We start from the raw sequence: 14,035 nt of genomic DNA, 5'->3' as shown, positions 1-14,035 counted from the left end.
AAGACCATACAAAAAAGAAAATTACAGGCCAATTCCCTGATGAACACAGATGCAAAATTCCTCAACAAAACATTAGCAAATGAATTCAACAATATACTAAAAGGATCATTCACCACAGTCAATTAAGATTTATTACAGTGATGCAAGGATGGTTCAATATCTGCAAATCAAATCAGTATCGTAGAACACATTAACAAAATAAAAGGTAAAAAATCATATTATGGGGGGAGGGGAGCAAGATGGCAGAGGAGTAAAAGAGCTAAATTTTGTCTGCTCCCAGGAATTCAGCTAGATAGTTACCACCCCAACCACTATGAACACCTACAAACTCAACAGGAGATCAAAGAAAAGAATAGCAGCAATTCTATGAACAGAAAAGCAACCACTTTCTGGAAGGTAGGACATGCAGAGAAGTCAATCTGAGGCAATATTTGGGAAGACAGACCACCAGGAGAGGGAGCCTCCATCAGCTGGCTCCTGGCAAGTGAGAGAGCAGTGGAGCACAAAATCAGAACATTTAGAAGTCTGCTCCACTAAGGGACATCACTCCAGTGGCTAAGTGGGGGGTGGAACACTTGCTGGGACAGTGTGGTTTCAGGACGCTCAGGGTCACAGAAAGATTGAGGGTGTCTGAGTGCAGCAGACCTCCCAGGTATCAGAGAAGGAAAACCGGCTGCAAAGACGGAACTGAGGAGGGGGCTCTCAGCTTGGGGTTGCCATAAACCATGATCCACCCCATAGCTGGGTTACTGCTCTTCGTGCAGGGACCCAACAAGTGGCAAATCCAGGGAGACTCCCCTTCCTCCCCTGGAAGGGGCAGCATGGGAACACACCTCAGGAATCTGCTGGGTTTGTAGACTACAAACAGGGCTGTGTGCCAGAGAGAGAAACGCTTGGTCACAGCCGGGTAGCACAGAGTGCAGCCAGGGACCAGGAAGAAAGGACTGATTGACTACTTTTCTTTGAGAGTGCACTGAGGAGTGGGGCACTGAGCTCTCAGCTCCTCCAGGGCCAGAGACTGGAAACCTGCCATTTTTATTCTCATCCTCCAAACCTGTATGGAAAGCTTTCAGGGAACAAAAATTACTGAGATCAAACCCAAGCAGATTACTTAGCCTAGCCACTGGCAGGGCAGTACAATTCCACCTCAGGCAAAGACATTTGAGAATCACTGCAACAGGCCCCTCCCCCAGAAGATCAGCAAGAACATCCAGCCAAGACCAATCAATGAGAACTGCAAAACTCCAGCGATACAGGAATACAGCACACAGAATCATGGCTTTTTCTTCCATGATCCTTTAGTTTTTCAAAGTTAATTTTTAAAATTTCCTTTATTTTTTTTCTATTTTGAATTTTTCTTCTTTCCTATTTTTACCAACATCTTATCAATTCCTTCTTTAAAATCTTTTTAAATTTTCATTTTTACAGTGATATTCTATTCCTTCATTGCACTTAAACTTATTTTGTGTATGTATGTAAGTTTTTCTTTCTCTAAAATTTTGGGATACATTTTCTTCTAACAGAACAAAATATAACCTAAATCTAGTATATGGCTTTGTTCTAGTCTCCTGCGTGATCACATTCTTTTTTTTTTATTCCTTAATTTTTTTCTTCCTTTTTTCAACCAACTTCTTATCAATTCCTTTTTTAAAAATCTTTTTTCAATTTTCATCTTTATAGTCATATTCTATTCCTCCATCATATTTAACCTTATTTTTGTATATATGTAAATTTTTCTTTCATTAAAATATTTGGAGGCAGTTTCTTCTAACAGACCAAAATACACCCAAAATCTAGTGTGTGGCTCTGTTCTATTCACCAGCCTGATCACACTCCTTTTTTCTTCTCTTTTTCTTTTTCCTTTCTTTTCTCTCTGGTTTTGGGTCTCTTCTGATTTGTTTGGTGTATATTTCTCTGGGGTTGTTGTTACCCTTTTAGCATTCTGTTCTCCCATTCATCTATTCGTCTCTGGACAAAAATGACAATGTCAAACAGAAAAACTAACCTCAAAAAAAAAAAGAACAAGAGGCAGTACCGACTGCCAAGGACCTAATCAATAGGGACATTAGTAACATGTCAGAACTAGAGTTCAGAATGACGATTATAAAGATACTAGCTAGGTTTGAAAAAAGCATAGAAGATAATAGAGAACCCCTTTCTGGAGAAATAAAAGAACTAAAATCTAACCAGGTTGAAATAAAAAAGCCTATTAATGATGTGCAATAAAAAATGAAGGCTCTCAGGATAAATGAGGCAGAAGACAGAATCAGTGATACAGAAGACAAAATGGAGAATAAAGAAGCTGAGAAAGAGATAAACAACTACTGGATCATAAAGGGAGAATTCAAGAGATAAGTGACATCATAAGGCAAAACAATATTAGAATAATTGGGATCCCAGAAGAAGAAGAAAGGTGGGGGCAGAAGGTGAGAGGAGACAGAAGATATATTGGAGAAAGTTACAGCAGAGAACTTCCCTAATGTAAGGAAGGAAACAGGCATTAAAATCCAGGTGGCACATAGACCCTCCAATCAAAATCAATAAAAATAGGTCAACACCCTGTCATCTAATAGTAAAACTTACAAGTCTCACAGACAAACAGAAAATCCTGAAAGCAGCTCAGGACAAGAGGTCTGTAACCTATGATGGTAGAAATATTAGACTGGCAGGCCCGAAAGGATGGGCATGATAGATTCAGAGCACTAAAAAGAAAAATATATAGCCAAGAATACTATATCCAACTAGGCTGTCATTGAAAATAAAAGGAGAGATTAAAAAGTTTCCAGGACAAACAAAAACTAAAAGAACTTGCAAACAGCAAGCCAGCCCTACAGGAAATACTGAAAGGGGTCCTCTAAGCAAAGAGAGAACCTGAAAGTAACATAGACCAGAAAGGAATAGAGACAATATGCAGTAAGAGTCACCTTTTAGGCAATACAATGGCACTAAATTCATATCTTTCAATAGTTACCCTGAATGTAAATGGGATAAATGCCCCAATGGAAAAGACACAGGGTATCAGAATGGATATAAAAAAAAAAAAAAAAAAAAGACCCATCGATATGCTGTCTACAAGAGACTCATTTTAGACCCAAAGACATTTCCAGATTTTTTTTTTAAAGATTTTATTTATTTGACAGAGAGAGATCACAGGTAGAGAGAGAGAGAGAGATTGAGGAGGAAGCAGGCTCCCTGCCTAGCAGAGAGCCTGATGTGGGACTCGATCCCAGGACCCTGAGATCATGACCTGAACTAAAGGCAGAGGCTTAACCCACTGAGCCACCCAGGCAGCCCAACATTTCCAGATTTAAAGTGAGGGGGTGGAAAACAATGTACCATGCTAATGTACATCAAAAGAAAGCTGGGGTGGCAATCCTTATATCAGACAAATTAGATTTTAAACCAAAAACTATAATAAGAGATGAGGAAAGACACTGTATCATACTTAAAGGGTCTGTCCAACAAGAAGATCTAACAATTTTAAATACCTATGCCCCTAACATGGGAGCAGCCAATTATATTAGCCAAATAATAACAAAATCAAAGAAACACATTGATAATAATACAATAATAACAGGGGACATTAGCAGTCCCCTCACTGAAATGGACAGATCATCTAAGCCAAAGATCAACAAGGAAATAAAGGCTTTAAATGACACACTGGACCACATGGACATCACAGATATATTCAGAACATTTCATCTCAAAGCCACAGAATATACATTCTTCTCTAGTGCACATGGAACATTCTCCAGGATAGATCACACCATGGGTCACAAATCAGGTCTCAACCAGTACCAAAAGACTGGGATCATTCCCTGCATATTTTCAGACCACAGTGTTCTGAAGCAAGAACTCAATCACAAGAGGAAATTTGGAAAGAACTCAAATACATGGAGGCTAAAGAGCATCCTACTAAGGAATGAGTGGGTCAACCAGGAACTTAAGAATTTAAAAATCATGGAAACAAATGAAAATGAACACAACTGTTCAAAATCTTGGGATGAAGAAGAGGCAGTCTTGAGGAAAGTATATAGCAATACAAGCCTTTCTCAGGAACGGTCTCAAGTTCACAACCTAACCCTACACCTAAAGGAGATGGAGAAAGAACAGCAAAGAAAGCCTAAACCCAGCAGGAGAAGAGAAATAATAAAGATCAGAGAAGAAATCAATGAAATAGGAACCAAAAGAACAGTAGAACAACAGATCAACGAAACTAGGAGTTGGTTCTTTGAAAGAATTAATAAGATTGATAAACCCCTGGCCAGACTTATCAAAAAGAAAAGAGAAAGGACCCAAATTAATAAAATCATGAATGAAGGAGGAGAGATCACAACCAACACCAAAGAAATACAAACAATTTTAAGAACGTATTATGAGCAACTATGTGCTAGCAAATTTGACATTTTGAAAGAAATGGATGCATTCCTAGAAAAATAAACTACCAAAACTGAACCAGGAAGAAACAGAAAACCGGAACAGACCTACAACCAATAAAGAAACTAAATCAGTAATCAAAAATCTCCCAACAAACAAGAGCCTGGGGCCAGATGGATTCTATGTAATTCTTAGAATTCTACCAAACATTTAAAGAAGAATTAATACCTATTCTCCTGAAACTGTACCAAAAAGTAGAAATGGAAGTTAAACTTCCAAACTCATTTATGAAGACAGCATTACCCTGATCCCAAAACTAGATAAAGATCTCATCAAAAAGGGGAATTACAGACCAATATCCCTGATGAACATGGATGCAAAAATTCTCACCAAAATCCTAGCCAATAGGATCCAACAGTACATCAAAAGGATTATTCATCACAACCAAGTGGAATTTATTCCTGGGCTGCAAGGCTGGTTCAACAACTACAAATCAATCAATGTGATTCAATACATTAATAAAAGAAAGAACAAGAACCATATGATCCTCTCAAAAGATGCAGAAAAAGCATTTGACAAAGTACAGCATCCTTTCTTGATCAAAACACTTCACAGAGTGGGGATAGAGGGTACATACCTCAATATCATAAAAGCCAACTATGAAAAGCCCACAGTGAATATCATTCTCAATGGGGAAAAACTAAAAGCTTTTCTCCTAAAGTCAGGAACACGGTAGGGATGTCCACTATCACCCCTGCTATTCAACATAGTACTAGAAGTCCTAGCCTCAGCAATCAGATAACTAAAGAAGTAAAAGGCATCTAAATAGGCAAAGAAGAAATCAAACTTTCACTCTTTGCAGATGATAGGATACTTTATGTGGCAAATCCAAAAGACTCAACCCCAAAATTGCTTGAACTCATACAGGAATTCAGTAAAGTAGCAGCATATACAATCAATGCACAGGAATGAGCTGCATTTCTATACACCAATAAGACAGAAGAAAGAGAAATTAAGGAGTCGACCCTATTTACAATTGCACCCAAAACCATGAAATACCTAGGAATAAACCTAACCAAAGATGCAAAGAATCTGTACTCATGAAACTATAAAGTACTCATGAAAGAAATTGAAGAAGACACAAATAAATGGAAAAACGTCCCATGCTCATGGATTGGAAGAATATTGTGAAAATCTATGCTACCTAGAGCAATCTACACATTTAATGCAATCCCTATCACAATACCATCCACTTTTTTCAAAGAAATGGAACAAATAATCCTAAAATTTATATGGAACCAGAAAAGACCCCAAATACCCAGAGGAATGGTAGAAAAGAAAATCAAAGCTGGTGGCATCACAGTTCTGGACTTCAAGCTCTATTACAAAGCTGTGATCATCAAAACAGTATGGTACTGGCACAAAAACAGACACATAGATCAATGGAACAGAACAGAGAGCCAGAAATGGACCCTCATCTCTATGGTCAACTAATCTTCAACAAAGCAGGAAAGAATGTCCAATGGAAAAAAGACAGTCTATTCAACAAATGGTGTTGGGAAAATTAGACAGCCACATGCAGAAGAATGAAACTGGACCATTTCCTTATACCACACACAAAAATAGACTCCAAATGGATGAAAGACCTCAGTGGGAAACAGGAATCCATCAAATTCCTTGAGGAGAGCACAGGCAGCAACCTCTTCCACCTCAGCCACAGCAACTCTTTCTTAGAAACATTGCCAAAGGCAAGGGAAACGGGGCAAAAATGAACTATTGGGACTTCATGAAGATCAAAAGCTTTTACACAGCAAAGGAAACAGTCAACAAAACCAAAAGACAACCAACAGAATAGGAGAAGATATTTGCAAATGACATATCAGATAAAGGGCTAGTATCCAAAGTCTATAAAGAACTTATCAAACTCAACATCCAAAGAACAAATAATCCAATCAAGAAATGGGCAGAAGACATGAACAGACATTCCTACAAAGAAGACATCCAGATGGCCAAGACACATGAAGAAGTGCTCCACATCACTCGGCATCAGGGAAATATAATCAAAACCACAATGAGATACCACCTCACACCAGTCAGAATGGCTAAAATTAACAAGTCAGAAAACAACAGGTGTTGGCAAGGATGCAGAGAAAGGGGAACCCTCCTACACTGTTGGTAGGAATGCAAGCTGGTGCAGCCACTCTAGAAAAACAGTATGGAGGTTCCTCAAAAAGTTGAAAATAGAGCTACCTTATGACCCAGCAACTACACTACTGGGTATCTGCCCCAAAGATACAAATGTAGTGATCTGAAAGGGCACATGCACCCCAATGTTTATAGCAGCAATGTATACAATAGCCAAATTGTGGAAAGATCCCAGATGTCCATCAACAGGGGAATCGATAAATCAGAAGTGGTATATATGTGTGTGTACATGTGTGTATACACACACACATTCAATGGAATATTATGCAGACGTCAAAAAACTAAAATCTTGCCATTTGCAACAACATGGATGGAACTAGACGGTATTGTGCCAAACGAAATAAATCAATTGCAGAAAGACAATTATCATATCCTCTCACTGATATGAGGAATTTGAGCAACAAGACAGAGGATCATAGGGGAACAGAGGGAAAAGTAAATCAAGATAAAACCAGAAAGGGAAACAAACCATAAGAGACTCTTAATCTCAGAAAACAAAGTGAGGGTTGCTGGAGGGGAGGGCAGTGGGAGGAATGGAATGGCTGGGTGATGGACATTGGGAGGGTAGTGTTATGGTGAGCACAGTGAACTGTGTAAGACTGATGAATCACAGACCTGTCCCCATGAAACAAGTAATACATTATATGTTAATTTAAAAATCACATTATCTTGGGCGCCTGGGTGGCTCAGTGGGTTAAGCCGCTGCCTTCGGCTCAGGTCATGATCTCAGGGTCCTGGGATCGAGGCCCGCATCGGGCTCTCTGCTCGGCAGGGAGCCTGCTTCCTCCTCTCTCTCTACCTGCCTCTCTGCCTGCTTGTGATCTCTCTCTGTCAAATAAATAAATAAAATCTTAAAAAATAAATAAATAAATAAAAATCACATTATCTTGATAAATGCAGAAAAACATCAAATTTCAACATCAATTCATGATAAAAAGAACTCTCAACAAAGTGGGTGTAGAGAGAACATACATCAATATAATAAAGTCCATATACGATAAACCCACAGCTAACATACTCAAAGGTTAAAAGCTCCAAGCTTTTCCTCTATATCAGGAACAAAACAAGGATGTCCACTTTTGCCACTTTTATTCAACATTGTACTGGAAGTTGTAGCTATTGGTTCAGACAAGTAAAAGGAATAAAAGGTATCCAAATTGGTAAAGAAGTAAGATTGTCACTATTTGCAGATGATAGGATACCACATACAGAAAATCCTAAAGTCATCACTTTAGAGATTTTTAGATTTAAAGTCATCATCCATTAGAACTAATTAATTCAGTAAAGTTGCAGGAAATAAAATTAACATACAGAAATCTGCTGTGTTTCTATATACAAATAACATACAAGAAAAAGAGAAATTAAGATAATTCCATTTACCATTACATCAGGGAGAATAAAATACCTATGAATAAATTTAACCAAGGAGGCAAAAGATTTGTACTCTGAAAAGTGTAAGATACTGATAAAAGAAACTGAGTACGACACAAATGAAAGACATATCATGCTCATGGTTCAAAGAATATTGTTAAAATGTCCACAGTATCTGGGGCACCTGGGTGGTTCAGTCAGTTAAGCATCTTACTCTTGGTTTCAGCTCAAGTCATGATCTCAGGGTCATGGGACCAAGCCTGGCATCAGGCTGTGCACTCAGCAGGGAGTCTGCTGGAGATTCTCTCTCTCTCCCTCTCCCCCTGCTTGCACTATCTTGCTTGCTCACTCTCTCAAGTAATAAATAAATCTTAAAAAAAAAAATAAAATGTCCATACTACCCCCAAGCAAATCACAAAAATTTAGCAAGGATTCCATGCAATCCCCATCAAAACACCAGTAACATTTTCCACAGAACTAGAATAACCCCAAAATTTGTATGGAACCACAAAAGACACCAAATAATCAAAGTAATCTTGAGAACAAAGAACAAAGATGGAGGTACCACATTCCCAGATTTCAAACTATACTAAAAGCCATAGTAATCAAAACAATATGGTACTGGCACAAAAACAGACTCATAGATCAATGGAACAGAATAGAGAACCCAGAAATAAACCCATGCCTATGTGGTCAATTAATCTACAACAAAGGAGGAAAGAATATATAATGGGGAAAAGACACTCAGTTCAATAGATGGTGTTGGAAAACCTGGACTGCTACATAGAAAAGAATGAAACTGGACCACTTTCCTATGCTATATGCAAAAATAATTCAAAATGGATTAAAGACCTAAATGTGAGACGTGTAACCAGAAAACTCTTAAAAGAAAATGTAGGTAGTATATTCCTGGACACTGCTCTTAACAGTATGTTTTTGGATCTGTCTCCTCAGGCAACGGAAACAAAAGCAAAAATAAACTGTAATACATCAAGCTCAAAAGCTGTGTACAGTGAAGGAAATCATCAACAAAATGAAAAGGCGACCTAATGAATGGGAGGAGATATTAAAAAATGATGTATCTGGTAAGGGGCTAATATCCAAAATATATAGAGAACTCCTACAACTCAAAACAAAACAAACAAATCCAAACCAACTAAAAAAGTGTGAAGATCTTAATAGATATTTTTCCAAAGAAGACATACAGGGCCAAGAGACACATGAAAAGAAAGATGCTCAACATCAATAATCATCAGGGAAATACAAACCAAAACCACAATGAGGTATTACCTCATACCTGTCAGAAAGGCTCAGAATGAAAAAGAAATAACAAGTGTTGGTGAGGATGTGGAGAAAAGGGAACCTTCATGTACTGTTGGTGGGAATGCAAACTGATGTAGCCACCATGGAAAAGAGTATTAAAGTTCCCCAAAAAATTAAAAACAGAAATACCATGTGATCTAGTAATTCTACTTCTGGTTTACCAAAAGAAAATGAAAAGGCTAATTTGAAAAAAAAAAAAAAAATGCATCCTACATTTCCTTCAGCATTATTTGCAACAGCCAAGAAATGGAAGCAACCCAAGTGCCCATCCATAGGTAAATGGATAAAGAAAATATTGTATGTGTGTACGTATATATGTAAGTAGAACTTGGCCATAAAATGGAATAAGAGTAAGCAAATGATCAGATTTAGCTAAGACCCATACTAACATTGCAAGAGTTATTTCATTTGAAACAAAGAAAAAATAAAAATGTTAAAGAAAATGAGTACTCTCAAAAAAACAATATAAATATCCAAGATTTCTAGAACAATTAAAAGGCGTAACTTTCCAGGAAGATTCTTTTCTCTTAAGAAAAAAAAAGTAGAGAAAACTGGTCATAAATTTCCTGAGGTAGAGGAACATATAATAAACATGGTTTTATTCCCCAGTGTCCAAAATGGCGAAGTGACACAATGGATATAAATGATCTATATAAATCGTTGCTATAAATAGTATTTACTCAACCAATGTTTATTATGAGTGTTGCAGTTACTCAGCTACTATACTGTGTTAAATAATATATGTTGAACTTAAATAGTGAGTGAGACCAAGGACAACTAATTCTTTAAAGCCAATTTCAGGAAACTGAAACATCTGCATGTAAACTCTACAAATGTTTAGAATACTAAAACGAAAACTGAAAATAAATGAAAAAGTTCCTGGAATCTCTCATATGCTATCAATTAGAGAGTGTCAATCAAATGGCTACTTTCTCCAAAGACCTGTGTGTGGACAAGCTACCAACTTTAACTAACATCTCCCATTCACTTAAAAGGTCAAGATCAATCAGCTTGTTATACATCCTTTAGACACAAGGCATCACATACTATAGGCATGGTAGGCTTACAAAAAAAACTAGTCGTATTCTGGCAAAGCATGTTGTATGATAAACAGACCATAAACAGAAACCATCACTGGCACTGGGGCAAAATCCAGCTGGGTTTCTTTATCCATGATCCCAGTTTCAGCTGCAGGTTTTTTCCAGAAAGAACAGTAGCTTGATTTACTCAACAGTCTGCTAAATCAGGGTGTGGTCATCCTTCTCTAAATAATATTACAAATGGATTTTCCCTGAACTCTTGTAGCAACAGGATCTTAAAGTGGTTACTGGTAGAAAAGGTGAGATTAAGGTCAAAATGCATATCTATAAATAAAATAATAAATCACAGTTTTTAAGGACCACCTAGAAACAATGGAGGCAGGGGTATTATGGAGACCAAAACAAAGAGGTAATACAACATAGCCCACGAGTATTTCTCAAGCTTTCAACATGGAGCCACAGTAACAGTTGATGTAAATGTTTTTGCCAGCTTTCCTGTCAAGTACCGACAATGTCATCCCAAATTGTTAGAATACACCATTAACTGCCCCAACTACCAATCAATCACTTGCCTTCTTCGTCATCAGAAGAGGTCTAAACATAAGAGCGAATTCCGAAACATCAACTAAATCTCTCCTTTACCTGTTCTAAACCACTACCAACTAGGGATTCAGAAAGGAAGACTCAGAAGCCTTTTCCTAAGGTAGGAGGAACAAATAGGACTGTGCTTCATCAATAACCCCACTCCTTCATTCTGGCTAGCCCGAGAATAAAAATCAACTCTGTTCTGCGGGTGTGCACCCCCAGCCCCTACACCGTGCTTGCATTCCCCCAGACATTCAGGCTGCTTTGAAATGAGCAACTGTACAGACAAGCCTTTCGCACTGCCTGGAGTTTGTCACTAGTCTTAGGAGACTACTAGGTGCCAATGACGACGCTTACCACTCCACGCTCTTTTCGTTACCTTTGAAGCACCTGCTATTCCTGATAAGAAAACTGAGCCCCAAGCTCACATCGGCAGTGCAGCCAATCCACCAGGAGGGCCCATTCCAGGGCCCTGGCATGAACCATGGTGGAACTTCCGTCTTGCTCAGTGCCTTAAGTAGGCACCCGATTTCTTGAGGGCAAGGGCATGACTTAGGTGCTCTAAATACTCACTAGGCAGGTAGTGCTTGTGACGTGAACTTTTTTTTCTTCTTGACCACTCTCAGGTCGCAAGTCCTCTAGAAGAGTGGGGAAACTGAGGCGCGGGTTAAGGGACTCGCCACAGGTCACAAAGCTCGTAACAGGCACAGAGAGGGCTAGAAGGCTGATCTTTGCGATCCTCAACGTCCATTTGTAACATGACCCAGAGTCTCTATCTGGCTTACCCGGCCCCGGCAGACTTTCAGGGGAAAGGGCCCGGACCGGGGCGCTCCCCACCCGGCTCGTTTTCCTGTCAGCAGCCTCCCAACGACAGGCGAAAGCCGCGGCGGCCCGCCCGGCGGCCCCACCCGCCGCCAGCTGCACGGCACCGCGCCAGGCATGTGTTGCTTGCTCTCAGGCACTCCCTCCTCCGCCTTCACCCCTTTACCACCTCCACCCTCGCCGCAACCCCGCTGAGCGCCTGCGCGCCGCGGGCAGAGGACTCGTGGGCTGGTGGGCCGCTGTACCCGAGAGCCGAGGGTTCACGTGAGCCTCCACGTGACCCCGCCGCTACCAATGGCAATACAGGGACTCTCATTTGCCACGCCCCTTGGTGCCCCGCCCCCTCGAGGAAGAGCAGAACACCGGGCCCGGCTTGTGCAACTCCGGGCTGCGCAGGCTGTGCCTACTTTACCGCATGCTGTGTATGCGCATGTGCAAGGTGGAGGTGGGAGGGTCGTCCAAACGCGTTTGAGGCAGCTGAGGCCACGAACTGTGGTGGGTGAAGTGGGAGACGGGGGTGTTGGGGAAGGGCCTGGATGGGGAAAGTTCTGTTTCCCAGAAAAAGGAAGGAAGGGGGTATCACGGGCCGCACACACTGCCCTTTTGGGGGAAGTCAGAAAGAACTGCTGCAGGTTTTCCCATTTATAGGGTTAAATCACTCGAACTCCCCCCCCCCCCCCACAGACTCCGTCACGCCAGGAACATCAGCAAATACTTCGCAGTAGCTGCACGTGGAGCAGAAATGATCATCGCTTGAGCACTGCAGGGGGCGGGGGAGGGGGGGCAGGTCTGTGATCTTCCAGGAGGAAGAGCCGGCTCATAGAGATCATCTCATCTGAGGGCACCCACCTGGGCTACGGCCTGCTCTACGGGCTATCCCAGGGACCAGTTCGAACTTTCGTGACACTTAGACCCTGTCATTAACTTAAGCCAATTACGGGTATTCTCCAGCAGCTTTCTTGTTGGATGGGTTTATGAAGAAAAGATGGAACTCTATCTAGACCACGTTGCTATGTTCGAAACCCGACATACGTACCTATGTCGGTTGTGTATCTTCTTATGCCATGGATTCCTCAATGAATCCACATGCCCCTTAAGAACACGAAGTATTTTTGTTGTTTTTAACACTTCTTAGAAGCTGTCAGGATGGCCTCTGGTAACAAGGGAAATTGCTGATACAGGACTTAGCCAAACCTATGTCCCCCGTTTGTCGTATTTGGCAGCATATAGTTGTGCTTGATTGTATGTTCCCATGGACAGTTTTTTTACATTGTTACCTGGGTGCAAATACTAGGGGGAAATAGCTCCAGGCTACTACTCTAACTCCAAACTTCATTTTTTTAAAGAAAGATTTTACTTATTTGACAGAGGGCCAGAGAGAGGGAGCATGGGAAGGGGGAGGAGACGGGGGAGAGGGAGAAGCAGGCTCCCTGCTGAGCAAGGAGCCCGATGTGGGACCCTATCCCAGGATGTTGGGATCACCTGAGCTGAAGGCGGACCCTTAACAACTGAGCCATCCAGGCGCCCCTTATTTTCTTGTTTATACAAATTGCCTCTACTTCTGTTTCTCTTTCTCTTCTCTCTTAGGGAGGTTAGCTTCACTAAAGACTTCTGTCAGACAATTGTAACAACGGGAGAAGGATTAAGGAACAATAAGAATTTAACAAATAAACCTTTACTGATTGGAGATCTTAATGTTCTGGTTCCTCTTGGCACCGTCTTTTAGAACTCACTGACTGTTCATCGAATGCTTTTAATCGCATCTTTCTTCATAATGTTTGGAAGAATATCTTTCCTGCATTTAGATTTGTATAGCCTGAGTTGAAATTTTGGCGGAATGGAAGCACTGTAAATAGGGTGTGTGGGGAGACGGTGTCGTGTGTTAAGAAAAGGAAGATAAGAAAATCCTGGTGAGGGGAGATAACTAAAGCTTAGAGAAAGAATGAAGACCAAAAAAAAAAAAAAGACTGGGTGGCAGATCTAGCAAGATATTTCTATGCTCTAATGGTAATGATATTCTTGGGCAAGAAGATTTGTACCTTGTTAATGATGACAAAAAAAAAAACAAAAAACAAAACAAAAAAAAAACTACCATTCCCTCATTTGAGAAGTCCTGCAAATTCTGGCAAAAAGTTGGAAGGACATAAAGAGGGCTTGATAGTTGAATACCCGGACGACAATCTGGGATCCAGCAGATCTCAGTGCATTTTGTTTTAGTATTTCCACCCTACCCTCCAAGTTGAAAAATCAAAGACTGTGTAAGGAGAAACTGGGTAAGGTACACAGTCTCTGCCTGAATCTGGGTGCTGTAG

The 14,035-nt window shown here is 40.4% G+C and overlaps 1 long non-coding RNA gene across 3 annotated transcripts in view; it reads right to left on the bottom strand.

Annotated features, from left to right (window-relative positions):
* Nucleotides 1–11,974, bottom strand: part of LOC125109386 (uncharacterized) — a 40,999-nt gene extending 29,025 nt beyond the window's left edge. For all 3 annotated transcript variants that reach the window (XR_007130212.1, XR_007130215.1, XR_007130211.1), the window contains exon 1: nucleotides 11,475–11,974. This is a non-coding gene — a long non-coding RNA (uncharacterized LOC125109386). The remainder of the gene's footprint in view (nucleotides 1–11,474) is intronic.
* Between the last annotated feature and the right edge of the window lie 2,061 nt (nucleotides 11,975–14,035).

The sequence above is a fragment of the Lutra lutra genome, chromosome 1 (assembly GCF_902655055.1).
Source record: "Lutra lutra chromosome 1, mLutLut1.2, whole genome shotgun sequence".
Classification (NCBI taxonomy): domain Eukaryota; kingdom Metazoa; phylum Chordata; class Mammalia; order Carnivora; family Mustelidae; genus Lutra; species Lutra lutra.
This window is presented reverse-complemented; position numbering and strand designations above follow the sequence as displayed.